Source organism: Oncorhynchus kisutch, linkage group LG6 (genome assembly GCF_002021735.2).
Source record: "Oncorhynchus kisutch isolate 150728-3 linkage group LG6, Okis_V2, whole genome shotgun sequence".
NCBI lineage: Eukaryota > Metazoa > Chordata > Actinopteri > Salmoniformes > Salmonidae > Oncorhynchus > Oncorhynchus kisutch.
In genome coordinates this window covers 7,389,142-7,410,628 of record NC_034179.2, presented here as the reverse complement: position 1 = coordinate 7,410,628, position 21,487 = coordinate 7,389,142, and positions in this window count along the sequence as shown.

Genomic DNA, 21,487 nt, shown 5'->3' with positions numbered 1-21,487 from the left:
GAGGGAGAGAGACAGAGAGAGGGAGAGAGACAGAGAGAGGGAGAGAGACAGAGAGAGGGAGAGAGAGAGAGAGACAAAGTCAGTGACATTTTGGATTAATACACATTTCACGCATACAATTCTAAGGACACGCCTTACCCCAGGTGTGTGTGTGCCAGTCTAGCTCAGCTCTCTCTCCCTGGAGTGGGCACCTCTGTGAGGTGAGTGGTGGGCGGCAGGCGAGCAGCAGTGCCAACCATACTTCCCACCCTAATGAGCTGCAGCTGTCTGTAGCACTGTGGAGGAGAGGACAGAGGGATGAGGAGAGAAAGAGGAGAGGGATGAGGAGAGGAGCGAACAAGGACAAGAGGAGAGAGGAATGAGGAGAGGAGAGAAAGAGGAGGAGAGGAGAGGGAAGAGGAGAAGAGAGGAGGGGATGACAGGAGAGAGGGATGAGGAGAGTAGAGAACGAGGACGCGAGGGAGGAGGAGAGGAGAGAAAGAGGAGGAGAGGGGAGAGGGATGAGAGGAGAGTAGAGGAGGAGAGCAGAGAGGGAAGAGGAGAGGAGGAGAGCAGAGAGGGATGAGGAGAGGAGAGGAGGAGAGCAGAGAGGGAAGAGGAGAGGAGGGGATGACAGGAGAGAGGGATGAGGAGAGGAGAGGAGGAGAGAGGGAGATATGGGCAGAGGATAGGATGAGGAGAGAGAGATGAGGAGAGGAGAAGAGAAGAGGTGACTGAGGTAGCAGGGCTGGCATAAGAGGCAATTTATGCTCCACCATTACTACCACCACCACTACTATTACTACCACCACCACCACCATTACTACCACCACCATCACCACCATTACTACCACCACCATTACTACCACCACCATCACCACCATTACTACCACCACCATCACCATTACTACCACCACCATCACTACTACCACCACCATCACCATTACTACCACCACCATCACCACCATTACTACCACCACCATCACCACCATTACTACCACCACCACCACCACCATTACTACCACCACCATCACTACTACCACCACCATCACCATTACTACCACCACCATCACTACTACCACCACCACCACCATTACTACCACCACCATCACTACTACCACCACCACCACCATTACTACCACCACCACCACCACCATTACCACCACCACCACCACTCTCGCCACCACCACCACCATTACCACCGCCACCACTCTCACCACCACACCCACCCTCACCACCACCACCATTACCACCACCACCACTCTCACCACCACTCTCGCCACCACCACTCTCACCACCACTCTCACCACCACCACCATTACCACCACTCTCACCACTACCACCACCACCACCACCCCCACCACCATCCCACCAACACCGTCAAGAGAGAGATCATCAACATGTTTAAAAATATATAGATTTAGAGTTAGAGAAACTTGGATTTTTCTACAAGGACATATACAGGAAACAACCCTCCACAACATAACCTTCACTATGTAACCAGGACAAAAAGAAGCATAACAGAAACCTGAAAACACCATCCAACCTAGAACTGAGTGAGAAATGTTTAGTTTGAAGCTACTTTTAAAGCCAATAAAAAACTTTTTTTTAATAAATGTTACTTTATAAGGACTGAATGCTAAGTTAAAGGCTTCCAAGCTTGCTAGGACAGAACAGATCTGACTGCAACTTCAATTAGCACTGAGGTGTGAAGTGAGAGGTGTCAAAGCCCTTGAGCCCAACAATGGCAGGAGAGTTTCACAGCCGACCCCACCCAAATGCAGAGGCTTTTGAAGCCTCCTCACGCTGTGTAGAGGTCATTACAATACAGTTCCCTCTGGATGTAAAAAAATGACAAGGCACAGAAAGAGTACAAAAAGATGATCCTTATGGAAAAACAAGAGACGCTTTTCGCAGACTGATGTAAAAATGAGAACTTAACTTCTTGGTGATAGGGGGCAGTAATTTTCACGTCTAGATAAAATGCATGCCCAAATTCAACTGCCTGCTACTCATCCCCAGAGGATAAGACATGCATATTATTAGTAGATCTGGATAGAAAACACTCTGAAGTTTCTAAAACTGTTTGAATCATGTCTGTGAGTATAACAAAACTTATGTAGCAGGCGAAACCCCGAGGAGAAACCAGTCAGATTTTTTCTTTTAGGTCAATGTGTTTTCATTGGGAATACAGATTTCTAAGGGACGTTCTTGCAGTTCCTACGGCTTCCACTGGATGTCACCAATCGTTAGAAATTGGTTGAGGTTTTTCCTTTGTGTAATGAAGAAGTAGCCCTGTTAAAAACGAGGGTCACTTCAAGTGTACTGTTAGATAGAGGCGCGTGACCAGAAAGGTAGCGTCAGTTTGTTTTCTTCCTGTATTGAACACTGATCATCCCGTCTTCAATTTTATGGATTATTTACTTTTTAAAATACCTAAAGTTGTATTACAAAATTAGTTTGAAATGTTTTGGCAAAGTTTACAGGTAACTTTTGAGATAAGTTGGAACCGGTGTTTTCCTGGATCAAATAAATAAATGGAAATTTTGGGATATATATGGACGGAATTAATCGAAAAAAAAGGACCAATTGTGATGTTTATGGGACATATTGGAGTGCCAACAAAAGAAGCTCGTCAAAGGTAAGGCATGTTTTATATTTTATTTCTGCATTTTGTGTAGCGCCTGCAGGGTTGAAATATGCTACCCTCTTTGTTTACTGTTGTGCTCTCATCAGATAATAGCTTCTTATGCTTTTGCCGAAAAGCCTTTTTAAAATCTGACATGTTGGCTGGATTCACAACTTTCCCTGGCTTTTGCCCAAGTGGAACGCAAGCGTCCCCTATACCATAAGAAGTTAAGATAGGTGGAAACTCAGGATACTAGACAACAAGGACTCTGTGTCAGCCAATGTCAACTTGTACAGTTCTAGAACAGTATTGGTACAGGGTAACCCCCAAGCAGCACGAGAAGTGGAGTTGGAGAGAGACATGTCTGCAATCTGGACTGTGGTGAGACAACATGAACAGGAGAAAGAGCAGGAGCAGGAGAAGAACAGAGCACAAGAGGAGGATCAGACTGCTGGAGGAGAGGGTGGGGGTGGAGGGGATGGAGTGTGACAGAGAACAAGCCATTAGATAGCTGGCCACCCCCACAGAGAAGGCAGCAGAACAGCCCACCTCAGATCCTGACCAAAGTCTGGGCACCACAGCAGAACAGTTCAACCTAGACCCTGACCATAGCCTCAACACCACAGCAGAACAGCCCACCTCAGATCCTGAACATAGCCTCAACATCACAGCAGAACAGCCCACCTCAGATCCTGAACATAGCCTCAACACCACAGCAGAAGAGTTCAACCTAGACCCTGACCATAGCCTCAACACCACAGCAGAACAGTTCAACCTAGACCCTGACCATAGCCTCAACATCACAGCAGAACAGACAAATTGTCACACCCTGGTCTGTTTCACCTGTCCTTGTGCTGGTCTCCACCCCCTCCAGGTGTCACCCATCTTCCCCATTATCCCCTGTGTATTTAAACCTGTGTTTTCTGTCTGTCTGTGCCAGTTCGTCTTGTATGTCCTCACGTGACTGCATCTGGGTCTCGCCTTGTGCCCTTATACAAATGAATAACCCCAAGCCCAGGGGATCCCACCCCTCTGTCAGCCACCCTGATAGGCCTCCTGACAACCCCCCCACACCCACTGAGGACATACACAAGTCACAGATTGTACTCCTTATGGACTCAAATGGGAAATATATACAAGAAAACTAAAATGTCCCAAACAAACAGTGTCTGAACTCTGGTGTCCAACATGAAAGTCACACACACACCCAGGCCGTGAGCAGGCAAACAGGCCCAACCCCCACTCTTACACTAGCCCAAGCCAATAATAGTACCAGATGCTCAGCAGGCTCTGCTCACACTTACTGGCCTGAGGCCAAACCACACGACCAACAACATTGGACACTTTATGGAACACAAAGCCTTCACTTCTCATCCTGTAATATATCCAAGGTCAGAGGTCATCTGCCTTTGGCCTAAAGAGCAGGAACCTGGACATCACCAAAGAAATCAGAAATACAGACAATGTCATCCTACAAGATCAAATCAAATCAAATCAAATTTATTTATATAGCCCTTCGTACATCAGCTGATATCTCAAAGTGCTGTACAGAAACCCAGCCTAAAACCCCAAACAGCAAGCAATGCAGGTGGAGAAGCACGGTGGCTAGGAAAAACTCCCTAGAAAGGCCAATACCTAGGAAGAAACCTAGAGAGGAACCAGGCTATGTGGGGTGGCCAGTCCTCTTCTGGCTGTGCCGGGTGGAGATTATAACAGAACATGGTCAAGATGTTCAATGTTCATAAATGACCAGCATGGTCGAATAATAATAAGGCAGAACAGTTGAAACTAGAGCAGCAGCACAGTCAGGTGGAAGTTGAAACTGGAGCAGCAGCATGGCCAGGTAGACTGGGGACAGCAAGGAGTCATCATGTCAGGTAGTCCTGGGGCATGGTCCTAGGGCTCAGGTCAGTTGAAACTGGAACAGCAGCATGGCCAGGTGGACTGGGGACAGCAAGGAGTCATCATGTCAGGTAGTCCTGGGGCATGGTCCTAGGGCTCAGGTCCTCCGAGAGAGAGAAAGAAAGAGAGAAGGAGAGAATTAGAGAACGCACACTTAGATTCACACAGGACACCGAATAGGACAGGAGAAGTACTCCAGATATAACAAACTGACCCCAGCCCCCCGACACATAAACTACTGCAGCATAAATACTGGAGGCTGAAACAGGAGGGGTCAGGAGACACTGTGGCCCCATCCGAGGATACCCCCGGACAGGGCCAAACAGGAAGGATATAACCCCACCCACTTTGCCAAAGCACAGCCCCCACACCACTAGAGGGATATCTTCAACCACCAACCTACCATCCTGAGACAAGGCTGAGTATAGCCCACAAAGATCTCCGCCACGGCACAACCCAAGGGGGGGGGGGGGGGGGCGCCAACCCAGACAGGATGACCACAACAGTGAATCAACCCACTCAGGTGACGCACCCCCTCCAGGGACGGCATGAGAGAGCCCCAGCAAGCCAGTGACTCAGCCCCTGTAATAGGGTTAGAGGCAGAGAATCCCAGTGGAAAGAGGGGAACCGGCCAGGCAGAGACAGCAAGGGCGGTTCGTTGCTCCAGAGCCTTTCCGTTCACCTTCCCACTCCTGGGCCAGACTACACTCAATCATATGACCCACTGAAGAGATGAGTCTTCAGTAAAGACTTAAAGGTTGAGACCGAGTTTGCGTCTCTGACATGGGTAGGCAGACCGTTCCATAAAAATGGAGCTCTATAGGAGAAAGCCCTGCCTCCAGCTGTTTGCTTAGAAATTCTAGGGACAATTAGGAGGCCTGCGTCTTGTGACCGTAGCGTACGTATAGGTATGTACGGCAGGACCAAATCAGAGAGATAGGTAGGAGCAAGCCCATGTAATGCTTTGTAGGTTAGCAGTAAAACCTTGAAATCAGCCCTTGCTTTGACAGGAAGCCAGTGTAGAGAGGCTAGCACTGGAGTAATATGATCAAATTTTTTGGTTCTAGTCAGGATTCTAGCAGCCGTATTTAGCACTAACTGAAGTTTATTTAGTGCTTTATCCGGGTAGCCGGAAAATAGAGCATTGCAGTAGTCTAACCTAGAAGTGACAAAAGCATGGATTAATTTTTCTGCATCATTTTTGGACAGAAAGTTTCTGATTTTTGCAATGTTACGTAGATGGAAAAAAGCTGTCCTCGAAATGGTCTTGATATGTTCTTCAAAAGAGAGATCAGGGTCCAGAGTAACGCCGAGGTCCTTCACAGTTTTATTTGAGACGACTGTACAACCATTAAGATTAATTGTCAGATTCAACAGAAGATCTCTTTGTTTCTTGGGACCTAGAACAAGCATCTCTGTTTTGTCCGAGTTTAATAGTAGAAAGTTTGCAGCCATCCACTTCCTTATGTCTGAAACACATGCTTCTAGCGAGGGCAATTTTGGGGCTTCACCATGTTTCATTGAAATGTACAGCTGTGTGTCATCCGCATAGCAGTGAAAGTTTACATTATGTTTTCGAATAACATCCCCAAGAGGTAAAATATATAGTGAAAACAATAGTGGTCCTAAAACGGAACCTTGAGGAACACCGAAATTTACAGTTGATTTGTCAGAGGACAAACCATTCACAGAGACAAACTGATATCTTTCCGACAGATAAGATCTAAACCAGGCCAGAACATGTCCGTGTAGACCAATTTGGGTTTCCAATCTCTCCAAAAGAATGTGGTGATCGATGGTATCAAAAGCAGCACTAAGGTCTAGGAGCACGAGGACAGATGCAGAGCCTCGGTCCGATGCCATTAAAATGTCATTTACCACCTTCACAAGTGCCGTCTCAGTGCTATGATGGGGTCTAAAACCAGACTGAAGCATTTCGTATACATTGTTTGTCTTCAGGAAGGCAGTGAGTTGCTGCGCAACAGCCTTCTCTAAAATTTTTGAGAGGAATGGAAGATTCGATATAGGCCGATAGTTTTTTATATTTTCTGGATCAAGGTTTGGCTTTTTCAAGAGAGGCTTTATTACTGCCACTTTTAGTGAGTTTGGTACACATCCAGTGGATACAAGACACATGGTATAGAGGAGACGGACCCACTGGTTGTCCTCTAGGTTACAAAGAGCTGGTAGTCTCATCGACCAAACTACCAGGTGGGTGGTATAGAGGAGACGGACCCACTGGTTGTCCTCTAGGTTACAGAGAGCTGGTAGTCCCATCCACCAAACTACCAAGTGGGTGGTATAGAGGAGATGGACCCACTGGTTGTCCTCTAGGTTACAGAGAGCTGGTAGTCCCATCGACCAAACTACCAAGTGTGAAACAGGGAAGGGACTCAGGTGGTATGTTAATTTGTTGTTGAACAGACCTCACTCACTCTATTAAATTAATCAAAAAAGGAACATTTTACATTTGGCTAGAAATTCAAAAGGAAATGATCTCATCAGAGGAAAATGTCCTCCGGTGTGCTACTTACAGTGGTTTGGGAAAATATTCACCCCCCCCCCCCCCTTGGCATTTTCCCCATTTTCCTATCTTACAACCTGGAATTAATATAGATTTTTGGGGAGCTTATATCATTTGATTTACACAACATGCCTACCACTTTGATTTAGATGTATTTATTGTGAAACAAACAAGAAATAAGACAACAAAAAAATCTACTTGAGCGTGCATAACTATCCCCCCCCCCCCCCCCCCCCCCCCAAAGTCAATACTTTGTAGAGACACCTTTTACAGCAATTAGCTGCAAGTCTCTTGGGGTATGTCTCTATAAGATTGGCACATCTAGCCACTGGGATTTTTTCCCATTCTTCAAGGCAGAACTGCTCCAGTTGGATGGGTTCTGCTGGTGTACAGCAATCTTTAAGTCATACCACAGATTCTTTATTGGATTGGGGTCTGGGCTTTGACTAGGCCATTCCAAGACATTTAAATGTTTCCCCTTAAACCACTTGAGTGTTGCTGTAACAGTATGCTTAGGGTCATTGTCCTGCTGGAAGGTGAACCTCTGTCCCAGTCTCAAATCTCTGGAAGACTGAAACAGGTTTCCCTCAAGAACTTCCCTGTATTTAGAGCCATCATTCCATCAATTCTGACCAGTTTCCCAGTCCCTGCCGATGGAAAAACATCCCCACAGCATGATGCTGCCACCACCATGGTTCACTGGGATGGGATTCTCAGGGTGATGAGAGGGTGGGTTTGCGCCAGATATAGCTTTTTCCTTGATGGCCAAAACGCTCAATTTTAGTCTCATCTGACCAGAGTACCTTCTTCCATATGTTTTGGGAGTCTCCCACATTCCTTTTTGGCGAAAACCAAAAGAAACCAAAATACATTTCTTTAAGAAATGTATTTTCTTCTGGTCACTCTTCCGTAAAGCCCAGCTCTGTGGAGTGTATGACTTAAAGTGTTCCTGTGGACAGATACTCCAATCTGCGCTGTGGAGCTTTGAAACTCCTTCAGGGTTATCTTTGGACTCTTTGTTGCCTCTCTGATTAATGTCATTGCATGGTCCGTGAGTCTTGGTGGGCGGCCCTCTCTTGGCAGGTTTGTTGTGGTGCCATATTCTTTCCATTTGTTTATTATGGATTTAATGGTGCTCCGTGGGACGTTCAAAGTTTCTGATATTTTTTGATAACCCAACCCTGATCTGTACTTCTCCCCAACTTTGTCCCTGACCTTTTTTGGAGAGTTCCCTGGTCTTCATGGTGCCGCTTGCTTGGTGGTGCCCCTTACTTAGTGGTGTTGCAGACTCTGGGCCTTTAAGAACAGGTGTATATATACTGAGATCATGTGTCAGATCATGTGACACTTAGATTGCACACAGGTGGACTTTATTTAACTGATTATGTGACTTCTGAAGGTAATTGGTTGCACCAGATATTATTTAGGGGCTTCATAGCAAAAAGGGTGAATACACATGCACATCTGAAACAAGTTATTTTTTCCATTTCACTTCACCAATTTGGACTATTTTGTGTCTGTCCATTACATTAAATCCAAATAAAAATCCATGTAAATTACAGGTTGTAATGCGACAAAATAGGAGGAGGGGGATGAATAAGTGGGATGAATAGGACAATGACCCAACACACCTCCAAGGGGAATGAATAGGACAATAACCCAACACACCTCCAAGGGGAATGAATAGGACAATAACCCAACACACCTCCAAGGGGAATGAATAGGACAATAACCCAACACACCTCCAAGGGGAATGAATAGGACAATAACCCAACACACCTCCAAGGGGAATGAATAGGACAATAACCCAACACACCTCCAAGGGGAATGAATAGGACAATGACCCAACACACCTCCAAGGGGAATGAATAGGACAATGACCCAACACACCTCCAAGGGGAATGAATAGGACAATGACCCAACACACCTCCAAGGGGAATGAATAGGACAATGACCCAACACACCTCCAAGTGGAATGAATAGGACAATGACCCAACACACCTCCAAGGGGAATGAATAGGACAATGACCCAACACACCTCCAAGTGGGATGAATAGGACAATGCCCCCACACACCTCCAAGGGGTGTGAATAAGTGGGATGAATAGGACAATGCCCCAACAAGGGGTGTGAATACTTTTGCAAGGCCTTGTATATCCCTCCACTAAAGTCCCTATACTTTAATGAAGACCGTTTCTCCATCCTGGAGATCCTGGGGATGGAAATCAATCATTGCAAGCCCAGGGACATGTACTAGTCTGTGGCGAACTAAATGCCAGAATTCGACAAGAATCGGACACCCTCACCACACACAGGGACAAACGCCTACCTGGGGGTGACAGCATTCCTTCCCCCATATGCCCCCCTAGGCACAACTACCAACAAAAAGGGTCACAACTCCTGTCGCACGCTGGGTATGTACTGTACATAGTCAATGGTAGGATTCGAGGGGACTCATACGGTAGGTACACCTATAGCTCATCTCTTGGCAGTAGTACTGTAGACTACTTTATCACTGACCTCAACCCAGAGTCTCTCAGAGCGTTCACAGTCAGCCAACAGAAAATCCCAATCAGATCACAGAAAAATCACAGTCTAATTGAACAGAGCAATACTCAATCATGAGGCATCAAAGCCAAAGGAACTGAAAAATATTAAGAAATGCTGTAGATGGAAGGAATGTAGTGTGGAATGTAGTGTGGTAACCTACCAAAAAACAATTAGGCAACAACAAATTCAATCCCTTTTAGACAACTTCCTAGACAAAATGTTTCACTGTAAAAGTGAAGGTGTAAATTTGGCAGTAGAAAACCTAAACAGTATATATGACCGCTAAGCTTCCCTATCAAATCTAACCATTAGAACCTAAGAAAATTAATAACAATGACAAATGGTTTGATGTAGAATGCAAAAACCTAAAAAAGAAATTGAGAAGTCTATTCAACCAAAAACTTTGGTGAATCACTAAAACAATACAGAAATACACTACGGAAAAAGAAGGAACAGCACGTCAGAAATCAGCTCAATGTAATTGAAGAATGTCACGTCCTGGCCATAGAGAGGCTTTTATTCTCTATTTTGTTAAGGCCAGGGTGTGACTAGGGTGGGCATTCTAGTTTTTATTTCTATGTTTTCTATTTCTGTTTTTTGCAGTTCTTGATTGGTTCCCAATCAGAGGTAGCTGTTTTATCGTTGTCTCTGATTGGGGATCACATAAGTTGTCATTCTCCTTTTGGTGTTTGTGGGATCTTGTTTTTGGTTTTTTTGCTCTGTGAAGCCTGCAGAATGTGACGGTCGATATTCTTTTTTGTTTGGTGTTCTGAGTAATTAAAGAATCATGAACACATACCGCGCTGCACTTTGGTCTCCTTCCGACGACAAACGTTACAAAGAATCTATAGACTCTAAGCGCTTCTGGAAAAATTGGTAAATACTAAACAATGCAAATAGTTATCTATCCAAAATGGAGATATAGATTAACCACTTCTACAATTCTTTTGGCTCTATAACAAAGAACAAACAGCAAAAACATGGTCAAATTTAAATCTTAGAACCCACTGGATTTTCCAATTTCATTGAATAAACTACAGGACAAAATACAAACCCTCTAACCCAAAAAGGCCTGTGGTTTTGACGGTATCCTAAATTAAATGCTAAAATATACAGACAACAAATTCCAATTAGCTATACTTAAACTTAACATCATCCTTAGCTCTGGCATCTTCCCCAATATTTGGAACGAAGGACTGATCACCCCAAGCCACAAAAGTGGAGACAAATTTGACCCCAATAACTACCGTGGGATATGCGTCAGAAACCTTGGGAAAATCTGCATTATCATTAACAGCAGACTTGTACATTTCCTCAGTCAAAAGAATGTACTGAGCAAACGTCAAATAAGCTTTTTACCAAATTACCCTATGACAGACCACATATTCACCCTGCAGACACGAATGGACAAAGAAACACACCAAAACAAAAGGTAAAATCTTCTCATGCTCTGTTGATTTCAAAAAAGATTTTGACTCAATTTTGCATGACGGTCTGCTATAAAAATGTATGGAAAGTGGTGTTGGGGAGAAAGACAAATGACATTATAAAATCCATGTACACAAACAACAAGTGTGCAGTTAAAATTGCCAAGAACACACATTTATTAAGCCCCACTGTTACGGTTTTCTAGGTGTGAAGGAGAGTCGGACCAAACTGCAGCGTGTAGATTGCGATCCATGTTTATTTAAACAAACGTAACACGAATACACACAAAACACTACAAAACAATAAACGTAACAAAAACCGAAAACAGCCTATACTTGTGTCAACTAACACAGCGACAGGAACAAAGACACTAAGGACAATCACCCACCACAAACTCAAAGAATATGGCTGCCTAAATATGGTTCCCAATCAGAGACAACGATAAACACCTGCCTCTGATTGAGAACCACTCCAGACAGCCATAGACTTTGTTAGATAACCCCACTAGCTACAATCCCAATACATACACACCAAAACCCCAAGACAAAACACACCACAATACAAAAACCCCATGCCACACCCTGGCCTGACCCAATACATGAAGAAAAACACAAAATACTAAGACCAGGGCGTGACACCCACCCTCTTCAACATATACTATAATATACAGTACCAGTCAAAAGTTTGGACACACCTACTCATTCAAGGGGTTTTTATTTTTTTTACTATTTTCTACATTGTAGAATAATAGTGACGCCATCAATACTATGAAATAACACATATGAAATCATATAGTAACCAAAAAAGTGTTAGATTTCAAAGTAGCCATCCTTTGTCTTGATGACAGCATGCTTGGCATTCTCTCAACCAGCTTCATGAGGAATGCTTTTCCAACAGTCTTGAAGGAGTTCCCACATATGCTGAGCACGTGTTGGCTGATTTTGTTTTACCCTGCGGTCCAACTAATCCCAAACCATCTCAATTTGGTTGAGGTCGGGTGATTGTGGAGGCCAGGTCATCTGAGGCAGCACTCCATCACTCTCCTTCTTAGCCAAATAGCCCTTACACAGCCTGGAGGTGTGTTGGGTCATTGTCCTGTTGAAAAACAAATGATAGTCCCACTAAGCGCAAACCAGATGGGAATGGCGTATCACTGCAGAATGCTGTGGTAGCCATGCTGGTTAAGTGTGCCTTGAATTCTAAATAAATCACTGACAGTGTCACCAGCAAAGCACCCCCACACCATCACACCACTACCTCCTACCTCTCACAAAGACACGGTGGATGCAACAAAAAATCTCAAATTTGATTTGGACTGATTTCCACCGGTCTAATGTCCATTGCTCGTGTTTCTTGGCCCAAGCAAGTCTCTTCTTCATATTGATGTCCTTTTAGTAGAGGTTTCTTTGTAGCATTCGACCATGAAGGCCTGATTCCCACATTCTCCTCTGAACAGTTGATGTTGTGATGTGTCTGTTACTTGAACTCTGTGTGGCATTTATTTGGGCTGCAATCAACGTATCCTCTGCAGCAGAGGTAACTCTGGGTCTTCCTTTCCTGTGGTGGTCCTCATGAGAGCCAGTTTCATAACAGAGCTTGATGGTTTTGCGACTGCACTTGAAGAAATGTTCAAAGTCCTTGAAATTGACTGACCTTCATGTCTTAAAGTAATGATGGACTGTCGTTTCTATTTGCTTATTTGAGCTGTTCTTGCCATAAAATGGACTTTGTCTTTTACCAAATAGGACTATCTTTCACCCCGCTACCTTGTCACAACACAACAGGTAACTTCCACAAAGCTGTGAACGATCTGAGAGACAAGGAAAGAAGGGCATTCTATGCCATCAAAAGAAACATACATTTCAACATACCAATTAGGATCTGGCTAAAAATACTTGAATCAGTTACAGAACCCATTGCCCTTTATGGTTGTGAGGTCTGGGGTCCGCTCACCATTTAAGAATTCACAAAATGGGACAAACACCAAATTGAGACTCTGCATGCAGAATTCTGCAAAAATAGTGTGAAACACCAAATAATACACGCAGAGCAGAATTAGGCCGATACCCGCTAATGATCCAAATCCAGAAAATAGTGGTTAAATTCTACAACCACCTAAAAGGAAGCGATTCCCAAACCTTCCACAACAAAGCCATCACCTACAGAGAGAAGAACCTGGAGAAGAGTCCCCTAAGCAAGCAACACAATTAGACCCAACCATATCATGAGAAAACAAAAAGATAATTACTTGGCACATTGGAAAGAATTAACAAAAAAACAGAGCAGAATGCTATTTGGCCCTAAACAGAGAGTACACAGTGGCAGAATACCTGACCACTGTGACTGACCCAAACTTAAGGAAAGCTTTGACTATGTACAAACTCAGTGAGCATAGCCTTGCTATTGAGAAAGGCCGCCGTAGGCAGACATGGCTCTCAAGAGAAGACAGGCTATGTGCACACTGCCCACAACATAAGATGGAAACTGAGCTGCACTTCCTAACCTCCTGCCAAATGTATGACCATATTAGAGAGACATATTTCCCTCAGATTACACAGATCCACAAAGAATTCGAAAACAAATCCAATTTTGAAAAACTCCCATATCTACTGTGTGAAATTCCACAGTGTGCCATCACAGCAGCAAGATTTGTGACCTGTTGCCACAAGAAAAGGGCAACCAGTGAAGAACAAACAGCATTGTAAATACTACCCATATTTATGTTTATTTATTTTTCCAATTGGACTTTAATTATTTGCACATAATATGACATTTAAAGTGTCTTTATACTTTTGGAACTTGTGTGAGTGTTTACTGTAAAAAAAAAATCTTATTAGTTTCACTTTTGTTTATTATATATTTCACATGCTTTGGCAATGTTAACATATGTTGTCCATGCCAATAAAGCTCTTAAATTGAAATTGAAATTGAATTGAGAGAGAGAGATGAGCAGAGGAGGCTGGTGGGAGGAGCTATAGGAGGACATGCTCATTGTTATGGCTGGAGATGTGAGAGGGGAGTAAGAGAGAGCAGAAGGGAGAGGGGTAAGAGAGGGGGAGATGGGTAAGAGAGGGGGAGATAGGTAAGAGAGGGGGAGAGGGGTAAGAGAGGGGGAGAGGGGTAAGAGAGGGGGAGATGGGGAAGAGAGGGGAAGAGGGGTAAGAGAAGGGAGAGAGGTAAGAGAAGGGTAAGAGAGGGGGAGAGGGGTAAGAGAGCGGGAGATGGGTAAGAGGGGGGAGATAGGTAAGAGAGGGGGAGAGGGGTAAGATAGGGGGAGAGGGGTAAGAGAGGGGGAGATGAAGAGAGGGGGAGATGGGGAAGAGAGGGGAAGAGGGGTAAGAGAAGGGAGAGAGGTAAGAGAAGGGTAAGAGAGGGGGAGAGGGGTAAGAGAGGGGGAGATGGGTAAGAGAGGGGGAGATGGGTAAGAGAGGGGGAGATGGGGAAGAGAGGGGGAGAAGGGGAAGCGAGGGGGAGATGGGGAAGAGAGGGGAAGAGGGGTAAGAGAGGGGAGAGGGGTAAGAGAGGGGGAGAAGGGTAAGTGAGGGTAAGAAGAGGGAAGTGGGTAAGAGAAGGGTAGAGGGGTAAGAGAGGGGGAGAAGGGTAAGAGGGGGGAGATGGGGGGAGATAGGGAAGAGGGGGTAAGAGAGGGGAGAGGGGTAAGAGAGGGGGAGAAGGGTAAGAGAGGGGTAAACTGTGGCCTGCAGCTATGAGAGGGGAATAAGAGAGAGCAGAAGGGAGAGGGGTAAAAGAGGAGGAGAGGGGTAACTGTGGCCTGCAGCTATGAGAGGGGAGGATGGGGTGGGTTGTTGGTGTTGGATGGGGGGTGGGGGAGGGGTTAATTTGAGCCCCAGCTGGCAAACTATGAGTTTCAGCATCATGTATTTTTGTGCACAATAACGGGAATAACTGTAAATGTGCAGCACTCTACTCGACTCATAGTGAAAAGTTTTACCGTCATGTCTGATTTTACATAATGATATTATATATTATATATTTATCCTTACATTATCCTAATTTAATCCCGGTTTGATGATTCCTGGTATTTCCTGGTTATTCACACCTGATTCCTGGTATTTCCTGGTTATTCACACCTGATTCCTGGTATTTCCTGGTTTTCCAAACCTGATTCCTGGTATTTCCTGGTTTTTCAAACCTGATTCCTGGTATTTCCTGGTTATTCAAACCTGATTCCTGGTATTTCCTGGTTTTTCAAACCTGATTCCTGGTATTTCCTGGTTATTCAAACCTGATTCATGGTATTTCCAGGTTATTTAAACCTGATTCCTGGTATTTCCTGGTTATTCAAACCCGATTCCTGGTATTTCCTGGTTTTTTAAACCTGATTCCTGGTAATTCCTGGTTTTTCAAACCTGATTCCGTGAATCTTCCAACTGGGATTTATGGAAAACCTGGGAATTTTGAGAACGTTTGCAATTCCTAGACAGGAGTATTTTTCCATCCCAGTCTGGAGTATTTTTCAATTGTAGACTGGAGTATTTTCAATTCTAGACTGGAGTATGACACCACACATACTGCAGGACCACTTTCTGCCCCAGTCAGTCCTCCAGAGGCTCTCCAGCCAGTGTGGGGGCACTAGGGGATCCAGAGATTTTTCATGTTGGGGGGGGCCACGGTGATATTGGTGTGTGGGTAGGGTTTGGGGGAGTACTCCGTAGTAGGTGTCAGAAGGAGGCTAAGAACAGGGGGGGGGGGAGCGGCACCCTCTGGTGCAGAGTGTGGAGTGATCCCACTCTGAAGGGTTTGCTCTGGAAACCGACCCACTGCCTTATCCTGCCCTACCAGAGCGCCTACGTTCCTCACTTTGCTCTCTCCTCTCACTCTCTCCTCTCCACCTCCTCCTCTCACTCCCTCCTCTCCACCTCCTCCTCTCTCCTCTCACTCCTCTCCACCTCCTCCTCTCTCTTCTCACTCTCTCCTCTCCTCTCCACCTCCGCCTCTCTCCTCTCACTCTCTCCTCTCCACCTCCTCCTCTCTCCTCTCACTCACTCCTCTCCTCCTCTCTCCTCTCACTCTCTCCTCTCCAGCTCCTCCTCTCTCCTCTCACTCTCTCCTCTCCACCTCCTCCTCTCTCCTCTCACTCTCTCCTCTCCACCTCCTCCTCTCTCCTCTCACTCTCTCCTCTCCACCTCCTCCTCTCACTCTCACCTCTCCAGCTCCTTCTCTCTCCTCTCACTCTCTCCACCTCCTCCTCTCTCCTCTCACTCTCTCCTCTCCACCTCCTCCTCTCTCCTCTCACTCTCTCCTCTCCACCTCCTCCTCTCTCCTCTCACTCTCTCCTCTCCACCTCCTCCTCTCCACCTCCACTCTCCTCTCACTTTCTCCTCTCCACCTCCCCCTCTCTCCTCTCACTCTCTCCTCTCCACCTCCCCCTTTCTCCTCTCACTCTCTCCTCTCCACCTCCCCCTCTCTCCTTTCACTCTCTCCTCTCCACCTCCCCCCCCCCTCTCTCTCTCTCTCCAGCGTGTCCTCCTCGACCGCCCGCCTGCCTTAAAAATAAGTGCAGATTAGGAGATGGAGCATGTTTAATATAATTACACATGGACTTCTTGTAATGCAGGACCACGTGAGGCAGAGCTAATCCCTAAACAGCTACCTGCGGGGACGACGATGTGGAACAGCTGTTTGGACTGCAGCAACTGAACCGTGTGAACTAGGATACTCTGCTCCACAATACAGCATTTGAAATAATGTTCAGTTAAAGAGAGCAGTGTTAGCCTGAACCGATGGTTTCATCAATGTGGCTCTGTGGCACAATCACACAAAAGACGACAGCTCTGCGGCTATGCAGGAGGGCCTTGAAAAAAGACACGAGGCCGACTGTCGTAGATAATCCCCTTTAGATCGTCCCGTTGCTTAGTTTATTTTATTTAGATCCGCACATATCAGCAGCTACTCTTCCTGGGATACACATATCAGCAGCTACTCTTCCTGGGATACACATATCAGCAGCTACTCTTCCTGGGATACACATATCGGCAGCTACTCTTCCTGGGATACACATATCAGCAGCTACTCTTCCTGGGATACACATATCAGCAGCTACTCTTCCTGGGATACACATATCGGCAGCTACTCTTCCTGGGATACAGATATCAGCAGCTACTCTTCCTGGGATACACATATCAGCAGCTACTCTTCCTGGGATACACATATCAGCAGCTACTCTTCCTGGGATACACATATCAGCAGCTACTCTTCCTGGGATACACATATCAGCAGCTACTCTTCCTGGGATACACATATCGGCAGCTACTCTTCCTGGGATACACATATCGGCAGCTACTCTTCCTGGGATACACATATCAGCAGCTACTCTTCCTGGGATACACATATCAGCAGCTACTCTTCCTGGGATACACATATCGGCAGCTACTCTTCCTGGGATACACATATCAGCAGCTACTCTTCCTGGGATACACATATCAGCAGCTACTCTTCCTGGGATACACATATCAGCAGCTACTCTTCCTGGGATACACATATCAGCAGCTACTCTTCCTGGGACAAACAAATACACGACAAAGTACAGAACAGTTGTAGACAAGAACATCATAAGATACATTTCATTAAAACAGTGATTAATGTGCACTGTCCCCTGTACAAATACAAAAATAAACTCAAACTCAAACATTACATTACATTTTAAATAAAAAAATATGTCTGGGCTTCACACCGGTGGTCCACCACTGTCTCTGTGTCTGTTATTGACGCAAATTATAAGGAAGAAAACATGAGATCAATAGCGGGGGGGGACATTGACGTGTCTGAGTGTGACATCATAACGATGAAGGTTAAAACATGAGATCAATAGCGGGGGGGACATTGACGTGTCTGAGTGACATCATAACGATGAAGGTTAAAACATGAGATCAATAGCGGGGGGGACATTGACGTGTCTGAGTGACATCATAACGATGAAGGTTAAAACATGAGATCAATAGCGGGGGGGGACATTGACGTGTCTGAGTGTGACATCATAACGATGAAGGTTAAAACATGAGATCAATAGCGGGGGGGACATTGACGTGTCTGAGTGTGACATCATAACGATCAAGGTTAAAACATGAGCTCAATAGCGGGGGGGGACATTGACGTGTCTGAGTGTGACATCATAACGATCAAGGTTAAAACATGAGATCAATAGCGGGGGGGGACATTGACGTGTCTGAGTGTGACATCATAACGATGAAGGTTAAAACATGAGATCAATAGCGGGGGGACATTGACGTGTCTGAGTGTGACATCATAACGATGAAGGTTAAAACATGAGATCAATAGCAGGGGGGGACATTGACGTGTCTGAGTGTGACATCATAACGACGAAGGTTAAAACATGAGATCAATAGCGGGGGGGACATTGACGTGTCTGAGTGTGACATCATAACGATGAAGGTTAAAACATGAGATCAATAGCGGGGGGACATTGACGTGTCTGAGTGTGACATCATAACGATGAAGGTTAAAACATGAGATCAATAGCGGGGGGGACATTGACGTGTCTGAGTGTGACATCATAACGATGAAGGTTAAAACATGAGATCAATAGCGGGGGGACATTGACGTGTCTGAGTGTGACATCATAACGATCAAGGTTAAAACATGAGATCAATAGCGGGGGGGACATTGACGTGTCTGAGTGTGACATCATAACGATGAAGGTTAAAACATGAGATCAATAGCGGGGGGGACATTGACGTGTCTGAGTGTGACATCATAACGATGAAGGTTAAAACATGAGATCAATAGCGGGGGGACATTGACGTGTCTGAGTGTGACATCATAACGATGAAGGTTAAAACATGAGATCAATAGCGGGGGGACATTGACGTGTCTGAGTGTGACATCATAACGATGAAGGTTAAAACATGAGATCAATAGCGGGGGGACATTGACGTGTCTGAGTGTGACATCATAACGATGAAGGTTAAAACATGAGATCAATAGCGGGGGGACATTGACGTGTCTGAGTGTGACATCATAACGATGAAGGTTAAAACATGAGATCAATAGCGGGGGGACATTGACGTGTCTGAGTGTTTTTTTAACGATGATAACAATTTGTTATAACATCCTTGTTACAGCACTGGAGAAGGTAAACTAAGCATTATCAAAAGTGCTACCACTATATCAAAAGGTATTGTCTAAGTGAGTTTGAGATAGGGGCGGTAGGGTAGCCTAGTGGTTAGAGCGTTGGACTAGTAAAGGAAAGGTTGCAAGTTCAAATCCCTGAACTGACAAGGTACAAATCTGTTGCTCTGCAATTGAACAAGGCAGTTAACCCACTGTTCCTAGGCCAGTTACCACTGTTCCTAGGTCAGTTAACCCACTGTTCCTAGACCAGTTAACCCACTGTTCCTAGACCAGTTAACCCACTGTTCCTAGACCAGTTAACCCACTGTTCCTAGACCAGTTAATCCACTGTTCCTAGGTCAGTTAACCCACTGTTCCTAGACCAGTTAACCCACTGTTCCTAGGCCAGTTAACCCACTGTTCCTAGGCCTGTTCCTAGGCCAGTTAACCCACTGTTCCTAGGCCTGTTCCTAGGCCACTGTTCCTAGGCCAGTTAACCCACTGTTCCTAGGTCAGTTAACCCACTGTTCATAGACCAGTTAACCCACTGTTCCTAGGCCAGTTAACCCACTGTTCCTAGGCCACTGTTCCTAGGCCAGTTAACCCACTGTTCCTAGACCAGTTAACCCACTGTTCCTAGACCAGTTAACCCACTGTTCCTAGACCAGTTAATCCACTGTTCCTAGGTCAGTTAACCCACTGTTCCTAGACCAGTTAACCCACTGTTCCTAGGCCAGTTAACCCACTGTTCCTAGGCCTGTTCCTAGGCCAGTTAACCCACTGTTCCTAGGCCTGTTCCTAGGCCACTGTTCCTAGGCCAGTTAACCCACTGTTCCTAGGTCAGTTAACCCACTGTTCATAGACCAATTAACCCACTGTTCCTAGGCCAGTTAACCCACTGTTCCTAGGCCACTGTTCCTAGGCCAGTTAACCCACTGTTCCTAGACCAGTTAACCCACTGTTCCTAGGTCAGTTAACCCACTGTTCCTAGACCAGTTAACCCACTGTTCCTAGGTCAGTTAACCCACTGTTTCTAGGTCAGTTAACCCACTGTTCCTAGGCCAGTCAACACACTGTTCCTAGGTCAGTTAACCCCACTGTTCCTAGGCCAGTTAACCCACTGTTCCTAGGCCAGTCAACACACTGTTCCTAGGTCAGTTAACCCCACTGTTCCTAGACCAGTTAACCCACAGTTCCTAGGCCTGTTCCTAGGCCACTGTTCCTAGGTCAGTTAACCCACTGTTCCTAGACCAGTTAACCCACTGTTCCTAGGTCAGTTAACCCCACTGTTCCTAGGCCTGTTCCTAGGCCACTGTTCCTAGACCAGTTAACCCACTGTTCCTAGGTCAGTTAACCCACTGTTCCTAGGTCAGTTAACCCCACTGTTCCTAGGCCTGTTCCTAGGCCACTGTTCCTAGACCAGTTAACCCACTGTTCCTAGACCAGTTAACCCACTGTTCCTGGACCAGTTAACCCACTGTTCCTAGACCAGTTAACCCACTGTTCCACTGTTCCTAGACCAGTTAACCCACTGTTCCTAGACCAGTTAACCCACTGTTCCTAGACCAGTTAACCCACTGTTCCTAGACCAGTTAACCCCACTGTTCCTAGACCAGTTAACCCACTGTTCCTAGACCAGTTAACCCACTGTTCCTAGACCAGTTAACCCACTGTTCCTAGACCAGTTAACCCACTGTTCCTAGACCAGTTAACCCACTGTTCCTAGACCAGTTAACCCACTGTTCCTAGACCAGTTAACCCACTGTTCCTAGGTCAGTTAACCCACTGTTCCTAGACCAGTTAACCCACTGTTCCTAGACCAGTTAACCCACTGTTCCTAGACCAGTTAACCCACTGTTCCTAGACCAGTTAACCCACTGTTCCTAGACCAGTTAACCCACTGTTCCTAGACCAGTTAACCCACTGTACCTAGACCAGTTAACCCACTGTTCCTAGACCAGTTAACCCACTGTTCCTAGACCAGTTAACCCCACTGTTCCTAGACCAGTTAACCCACTGTTCCTAGGTCAGTTAACTCACTGTTCCACTGTTCCTAGACCAGTTAACCCACTGTTCCTAGGCCGTCGTTGTAAATAATAATTTGTTCTAAACTGACTTGCCTCGTTAAATAAAGTTTAAAGTAATTTAAAAAATAAAACATAATATCCTTGTTACAGTACTGGGTAAATAAACTGGTGTAATAGTATACATGATAACATGACATTCATTTCTTTCAGCACATGATACGTGTCACACTCAGACACGTCATGATAACAGTAAAACAACATTTGTATAATTGATTTACAACAGATGCCATTTTTAAGAATCTGAGGACTTGAGGACTACAAGATCTTTACAGTTTCTGTTTAAAGCAAAATCGATCAC